This window comes from Daktulosphaira vitifoliae, unplaced genomic scaffold, assembly GCF_025091365.1.
Source record: "Daktulosphaira vitifoliae isolate Bord-2020 unplaced genomic scaffold, ASM2509136v1 Scaffold_2, whole genome shotgun sequence".
NCBI classification, from domain to species: domain Eukaryota; kingdom Metazoa; phylum Arthropoda; class Insecta; order Hemiptera; family Phylloxeridae; genus Daktulosphaira; species Daktulosphaira vitifoliae.
In genome coordinates this window covers 3,879,709-3,889,037 of record NW_026099573.1, presented here as the reverse complement: position 1 = coordinate 3,889,037, position 9,329 = coordinate 3,879,709, and positions in this window count along the sequence as shown.

The window sequence follows — 9,329 nt, the reverse complement described above, 5'->3', positions numbered from 1 at the left end:
ACCTGTCGGACGAGGAGAGGTAGCTGTGTCGCAGTCGCCATCCAGCGGTAAAGCCGGAAGTGCAATGCGACCGCGTCAATACTGTTACATGGGATGCGTGCTGGTAATTTTTGTCGTACTAAATGATCGTCAGATAATGATTTCATTTGACAGGTTGTCCATGTATAATTTCTACCAAAGTCAGAATATATGTCATTCATTAGACCACGTCACCCAACGAACCTATCCCATACTGCTAAAAACGCTTCGGAAGATAAGTCTGACACTATTTCAATATGCATGATTTTCATTGTCATACAAACAAATAATGCTATGTTTACTTTCGTTGTGCGAGATTTTCTTTGCCTACACTCTTTTACCGTATATGGCCCACAATAATCCATACTACATCGCATAAAAACACGCTGAAATTGAACGCGTAGCTTAGGAAAATCACCTATATACGATTTTAGGGTAGCTTGCTTAATGCCGAGTAGAATTAATGCATTTAAATATGCATTGACGTTATGCATCACACGCGGATAGAATCCAAAAACGCTGTTTCATTGTAGAAACAAGAAATTTTGGAACAACGTATAAAAAGGCAGAATGGTAATAATTAATTACACAGCTTCATAAAAAAAATCGAAAGAAAAGTGCTAGTAAACAGACCATGTTTACTATATGTTTTTGGGGTGGCTGAATCCGAATCTGAGGTTAGTTTGATGCCATCACGTCAGGATTATTCATAACCTGAAAAATGTGGTTAAGAACCAAGTAATATTACTCAATTATTAAGATGAACAATTTCTCTACGAATACCGCTGCCCTCACTTAGTATAGTATTAGCACTGAAGTATTGTATATATCATATTGAAATATTATGCCAAAAGTACTCTCAGAGTAACCTGGAAAAAAAACGTGGAAAGAGTAGGCTTCTGTTTCCTTAAACTACTATTTAAATGTAAGATTCTTCTCTTCGCACCATTAATAAAAAGGCTGATAACATCTAATATAAAAAATACAATTGAATATGTATGGATAGAAAACGAATTATTTCTACCTGATAATTTAAATATTTCTATAAAACTGNATGTATGGATAGAAAACGAATTATTTCTACCTGATAATTTAAATATTTCTATAAAACTGATAATTTTATAACAGTTTTAATGATAAAAATTATAATCGGTTTGAATAAATAATAAAAGACGAAATAAACTCGTGAAATTAAAAAAATATCACATTATCTGTGGTTTTTCCCAGGTTTTCTCATTATGTAATCGTTTAAATTAAAAATAAACTGCATCACAGAACTACCAGTAAAATTTCAATACAAATTGATGGGTAAAACTAAAGTGAAATTTTTTCCAACTTTGAACCCAAAGTTCAGGAGAGGGCACGAAAGTTACAAAAAATCGAGTGACCACTCAATTTGTATGAGAATTTGGTGGGAAATTCCGTTGTGATGTTTATTTTTTATTAAAATAATATTTAAAGTAGGGAACCGGAAAACCCCCGATTTTGGAGATAGGAAATTTTAGTTTTCGATTTCGCTATTTTTAGGTCCTACTGAATATTACCTTATCACTCGTAACATAGCATTTACTAACAACTGTATACTAAAATATAAATTGTTTTTATACACTAAATATCTTGATACTTTGCAGATAAAACAAAACATATTTTATTTAATGTCATTAGTGGTGGACATACATTAGCATGTTAAAATCGTTACCTTAAAACTAGGGAGAATTATTAAAGTTAAAAAATAAGATACACGAGAATATTGAAGATATAATACCTAAGCACGGCAAAATTTTTTGATCTATTTACAAGATCCTGGTTCTAAAGACTTGCATTCTAGCCATTTCTTCTCCTTATAGTTATTTAATCTATCTCTGCTATCATTGGGACATAAAAAGCAGGGATAATTGATGTTTTCGCTCTGCGTACTGAGAATGATACAATATTTAAATCACCATATAGAAACCAGTTATAATTAGAGTATCTTATTTTATCAAAAACTATGCTCAATTTATCATAAGATTCCTTAAGGACTGTTGAATGAGCTATAGGTATTGGAATTAGAATATTCCTGTTGTGTAATAGTATAACCTACAAACTGCGAATTTAGATAAAAAGATGACACTCTTCCGGCTTATATACTTAAGCTTTCAAACTATTAATCAGTCCGGCGACATTGACGCAACATACCAAATGTAATTTATTATCCTGTACGAAGAACTTTCACTTTTCTTCTCAGTGTATTTGCCATGACAGCTTCAAAACCTTTATCCAGGATCTCTGCCGGAGTTTTGATGACTCCGTTGTCCACCGTCAACCATGTGGAGGTGCCCTGAAATGCAAACACGCGACAAGTTAACAAAATAACAAAGTTTAAATAGTTCAAAGCTGCGCACTTTTGGTAAACACTTTCTTACATAAAAAATCGTTCGATTCTACTAATTCCTGAAATGAGAGGAGTGCGAGTTTCTTGGAGTAGATTCGTCTGCAGTGAACAAATACTTTTAGCACTTTTAACTACAGACATGCATTGCATCTGCTCCCATCACCGTGGTGTAACCCGGGCAACGGACCAACCGCTAAGGTTCGGCTAACGGTGCAGACAATGCCGCGTTGTGATTCGACTGTAAATTCTAGCCGAATTACAACGTGGTGAGATAAAGAAATAGAGACGACACGGGTCTTCCTGAGGTAATACCTAACGGCAGTTCCTGAGAGGTCCATAAATCCTGACGTAATGGCGTCCAACTAATCTCAGATTCGATTCAACGACTCCGAAAACAAAAAGTAAATATGATTTGTTTGCTAGCACTTTTCTTTCAATATTTTTTGTGGAGCTGTGTTATCAAGGTGGCTAAATATGATGATTTTGGAAATAACAACGTATGCTTAGCGTTCATAGGTAGCAAAGAGTACCTCTATCATACTCCAACGCGTATTAATCCATTTGCGTCTAAAAACAGAGTGAGTTGAGCTACGGATGGTGGTTTGATTGTAACATCTGGTTTTGACAATAATTTTAACAAATCTGTAAAATAGGCTTTTTACATTAGACGAATTGCAACATGAATCGCAGGAGTTTGTTTAATTAACGTGGTTGCGACTGACGTCGTAAACAAAAAAAAAGAAAGAAGTCGACACAACTGTTATTTCTCCAGGTGTCGTCAAGCCGTTTAATGGGAGAAAAAAAAGAAAGTAATACACAATAATATGTATGAACCACAAAAAAAAAAAAACAATAGTACTGATTACTGAATTAAATAATATTAAAAAAAAACAAATGATTGATCGTCAGAAATGTTCGACAGTGCGTGGCGTTCGGTCAGAGAGACGGACGGCGGAACCAACGATTTAGGTGTCACGAAGATGACTGACTGGACGTATTATTGCGGAGGGGTATTCGACGCTAGGCATTTGTTGGACTTTACACCACGACGATAACGCGTGTGTGTAACGGTCCGGTTTACAGTGAAGTGGTGGCTGAGAAGGAGCTGATACTACCGCGGGGTGTCAAACGTGTGACAACGCCGTGGCCGTGTCAACGTAATTGGGCCCATATTACATTTCCGTTTGAGTATAGCTAAATTAACAAAATGAAGACTATGCGAAATTAAACGCTGTAGCTCTACTAATGATGAAAAACGTAACAACGGATAATCGTCAGACAATATGCTGCGGACAACAAGCGATACCGATTTAACGAGTTTTACGTCAGGCAAATTGGCAGTTAGATGTAATAAAAAGGATGAATCGTTCCAATGAACATTAACATTGCATAATACGAAGTAGCTTGGATGGTAGCCACGATTTTACCAGGGTGCTCGAGGTTGGTGCAAACTAGTAGCGAACGGTACGGATAACTTATTTGTCCGGTTAAATTTTGAAGTATTTTGAATCAGGGGTGATCCATGATAAAACTATCAAAGGTCTGTGATAAGGCAACGCTTGGTGATAAAATGGACTGAACCCTAGCTAACAGTTAAGCCAGTAAGAGTTCAGCACACAATTCGAGTTTCGGTATTGTTAATGACACGTCTTGTTTAGTAAACTTCAATGGCCCTATTTTAATCCAAGTATAGTAATCAAAAGTGTCACTTTGATTGTTCCAGTGTAAACCTAGTACCTCGATAATTTATCATTTTCAAGGTTGTAAATATTATAATTTTGTTGCAATACGTTGGGAACGCAAAACATGTAATATTTCGGTATAGTTTTCATATACAATAATGATCATCAAATTATTCGAACACATCTTATTTCGGTATAAAGAGTAAACAAAAATGTATATAATTGGACTTGTATTAAATTTAATAATTCGCTTTTATCAAAAACCAAAAAGTGTGTTGATTCCATCTTATCAAACTTTTTTAGAGGACAGCCTATTTACTTCAGTGTTAAGTTTTTTTTTTTTGCTTCTACAACTCAAGAGGTTATTGTCGCCTCGATAAAAGAGGTGGTTTTTTAAGCATTCATACTTCGTGATACTTGGTCCTTCATTGGAGAAAAGGATGGCGACTCCAAATGCAAAATTTTTCTCTTGCTCAGTAAACAGTTTGTAAAAGTCTCGAATCAGTGCAATGTGTATTAGCCACTGTTAGCGATTTGGTCATACCGTTCCTCTAAATGTTAAGTTATGAATGAAAAATAAAATTTTTTTATTATACATTACTAGTAATACTTTCATTTAAATAGGTATTTTAATTTGATTTCAGTTGAATCTAAAAATATGTTTATTGATCGTTTAATGGAACATATAATTAAAAATATAGAGCTTTACGTTACATCACTACATATTAGGTTTGAAGATAATAAATTATTTGGTACTAATTCTATAGCTATGGGTTGCATATTATCTGAATACAATATACAAACATCTGATTGGGAAATGATTGGAAATTCTAATAATGTACTTTATAAGGTATTAAAACAAATTTAAAAATATCAAATTCATAAAACAAAATATATTATTTTTATTTGAATATATTTTAGATTATAAATATTGTAAAACTTACTTTATATTGCAATCCGAAGGAGTGTCTATTTATCAATGAAAATTCAAAATACATTTTCTCAATATTCGAAAAATGGAAATTTTCATTAAAAAATGAGAGTAATTTTTGCACTGGTAACTTTACATATACATATTGATTAATAAATTATATTAATTAAAAATATAGTATAAACTAAATTTGTTTTCTATTTGTGGTATTATTTTAAATTTAGTCATAGGTCCAACCAATATTTTCTCAAGATTAAAAATTAATTCTAAATTTAAGATTTACCAAGAAAACAAGCCAAACATTCATTTAAACTTAGAAGTAGCAAATTTAGAAGGAAGTAAGATAAATATACTTATTAAAGGAATGCTAAAAGTTTGATAATATGTTTTTCTTAAGGGATAGATAAAAGCCAGTATCATGATATTATTTGCTTTATTGAAGCAATTCAACGTTTTTACATAGGAGTACCTTATCATAAATATAGGCCACCATTTGAAAATATCAAAGGTCATTACAAAGAATTTTGGATTTTTGCAATTCACAGTATTCTAGAAGAACATGTTAAAAAGAAGCGTAATTGTTGGACTTGGCAGTATATTTTAAGACACTTAAATATACTAAAGAAATATAAAGATGCTTACAAGAAAAAGTTACTATCACCTAAAAAATATAAAAATTTAAAATTCATTGTAGATAAGTGTGAACAGCAACTGGACTTGTTCAATATAAATTTAGTAAGACAAATTGTCGAAAATGAAATTAAAACAGAGGAATCTGTTAAAAATAATCAAAAATATCCTACTTCTTGGTTCAATTGGCTCTACGCGACTTCACATAGGATAAATTCGGGTGAGATTTAATTATTTTTCTTCGTCTTGTAACGTGACAAAAAGTATCTATTTATTTTTGTTGTCTATTTGTATATATACATATTTATGTTGAGCCAAATGCGTACTTCAACAGCGTTTGTCAGTAAATAATCATGATAAGATGATGTGATTTGTTTGTGCACGTGCGAGATAGTCATTTGTGTACTACTTCAGACCGGTTCATGGACGGCATTTGTGTGTACATTCACCCCGCTCCTTTCCTATCTTGAACGTCATTTGCACTGCTAACCGCATACATTGTCGCCTTATGATTCAAATTGTTCTTAATAATTATCAGCACTGGGTATTAAGTTTTTTTTGACCCCTACTCTAAAGGTTAGCCGTGTTGTCGCCAACGGACCGCCGGGTCAAACGCCGGACGTTTTGTCGGAAATTAGCCATCATCGGAACTGGTCGTCGCTAATTTTCGTCCGTAGTGGTTTTTTTTTTTATTGTTGTGTGCGCTACAACTATTTTATATTATATTTTTTTTTTGTCGTGAGTAACCGATATTTATTTATTATGTAATTTTTTGGTGAATTGGCGTCGGCTAAACCTGCCTCCATATTCGTTAGCCCTTCAGGGCTGGTAATGTATCTTTATTATTTTATAATGTTTTGAGCCAGAATTTTTTTTATTAGTGCGCCGTGCCATAAGCACGTGTGGTGGATTTTTTTTAGGTGCCCCTATTTTTTATTTAGGTCCCGCATCATGGCAGGCGTGTTATAAGACCACCTGTCATATTATATCTATATTTTTTTTGTGATTGTTTTACAGATTATATATTATATTTTATGGGTGATATGTATATAATATTGGTACAATATGGTGACGTATTTTATTCCGGGGTGTCCCAACGGCTTGCAAGCTAAGTATAACTGCCTAAAACCAGTCGCTTACTTGGGGCGTATACCCACTGTGCTTAGCTGTAATGCCGCGATTAATAGACGGTAGGAACCCGAAGACGTTCATCGTATTCTCTAATAATAAAAGTGTAGGTGTAACTAATATTTTTTTTATTAATATCTGTTTTTTTCTCTTTCTTTGTCTCCTTTAATTTGTAGACGAGGTTTTTTGACCATTCGGTTTTTTGCCTCGTAGTAACTTAATTTTTTTTGTTTTGTTTTTTTTTTACTTAATAAGGTCCCCTTAATTTAACTTAACCATCTCTATCTCTTCTTCCTTCAACATTTATTTTTATAACTGTTCTTACAGCTTTTGATTGATCTCTCTCCACATAACATGACCAAACCATCTAAGTCTATATTCTCTCATCTTATCTTCGATTAACGCTACACCTATACTCCCTCTTATATGCTCATTCCTTATTCTATCTTTTTTAGTCACTCCACTCATCCATCTAAGCATTCTCATCACTGCTACACTCATTCTCTGATCTACTTTCTTATCAACCGCCCAACATTCTAAACCATACATCATAGCTGGTCTTATTACAGTCTTGTAGAATTTACCTTTCAGCCTCATTGGAATTCTTTTATCGCATAAGACGCCAGACGCTTCTCTCCACTTCAACCATCTGCACTTAATTCTGTGTCTTACATCCTCGTAAATACCACCACTCTTTTGCACAACTTACCCTAAATAATTAAAACTTTCCACCTCCCCAAATACGTCATCGCCTATTGTCACTGACCTCCTCATTTCACCTACCTCGTGTTCTTCTTTGTCAAATTCATACTCTATATACTCTGTTTTACTTCTACTTATTATTAAAAGCTTTTCTACAAGAGCTGATCTCCACACCTCTAGCCTTTAATTAATTTCCTCCCTATTTTATCCTATCAACACTATAACGTCAGCAAATAACATGCACCACGGCACCTCTCCTTTTATTTCTCTAGTAATTTCATCCATCACTATAGAGAATAAGTAAGGGCTTAAAGCAGAACCTTGGTGCACTCCTACTCTAACCCGAAAACCTTCTGATACTCCTCCTACGCTTTTTACCCTGGTTAAAGTGCCATAATACATATCTTCTATTATATTAATGTACCTTCTCGGAACTCCTTTTCTCATTAATGCTCTTTTTAAAACCTCTCTCGGTACTCTATCATACGCTTTTTCCAAATCTATAAATATCATACATAGCTTATTGTTCTTTTCCCTATACTTTTCTATTAGTTGCCTCACAGGTTGGCGGGTATAAAATAATCATCATCGTCCATCGTTCTGGCAAACTCAAATGGTGCATTAGTTAACTCAAACATCATACGGGTGAATTGTACTGTACCATCAAGTGTAATAAATGCAGTTTTAGGTTTTGCTTCTTCTGATAAGAGAATTTGGAGATAACCATGCGCTAAGTCTAGCACATTAAATAGTCCAAATTATTCAAATACTAGCCTTTAGCAGGTCCAACTAACTTTTGTCTAGCAAGTTGTAACTTAAAACTTTCAGCAGAATGCTGATTGTATTAATATTAGTCAACCAATTTGTTGCTAATTTATCACAGTTGTCATCAAATACATACTTGACACTTATAGTCTGTGTCAAATCCGGCATAACACGGAACGTACTTTCTCCATTACCGACACCATTCGATTTCGTGATTGCATTTTCAGTTAATGCTTTTAACTGTGTCTATTAAGACAGTGAGAATCACATTAGTTTTATAAAGTACTTTTAGTAAAAAGAATGGCATAGGCATTCCCTTGAATATCTTGATGATTGATTAAATTTTGAAAACTTAAGATTAATCATTATAATAGTTTAGATAATTAAAAAAATTCCTACTTCATATATTGTTGTGGTTGATTAGATATTATTTTAAACAATATCCTCCAGCATTCAAGGATATTAGATCCGTATCTTTTATGTTAATAGCGTTAATACCAACATTTTCGATATTTCTTTTTGTTTCAATAAAATTATATAAAATTTCAACGCATATCAATTGATTTTGATAATACGTTTAAAAATGAGATATCACCGATTCTATTTTAACCCTTATTTCCTCCTAATATTTCTCTATCCAAGATTAAGACTAAACAGAACATCAATTTTAGTTTTTTGTTGAAATACAAAAATATATAAATTATGTTTGTGATTAATTTCGGTACATTTTTTTAATAAGATGAACAATTGAATAGTTCAATATCAAAATCTGAAACAGAGAAATTATGCGAAGCAATTGGTTACGAAGATAGTAACGATGATTATATTTCTCCAGAAACATGTTATAATACAGTTATCTTGCTAAAAATACAAATAACACGAATACATTTTTACAATGATACAATAAAAACTAAAATTTTACTTATAATTTTGAAACAGTGTATACTACAATTTGAATCTCAACCAGCTGATGATAATTCATTTATGTAAATTATAAATTTTACTTTATTTTTATTAATAAATAAAGTTTTAATTTTTATCTATTTGATAGCGTGCATGGTATAATTGGCTCACTTGATATGTTTGGACACAAACAAAA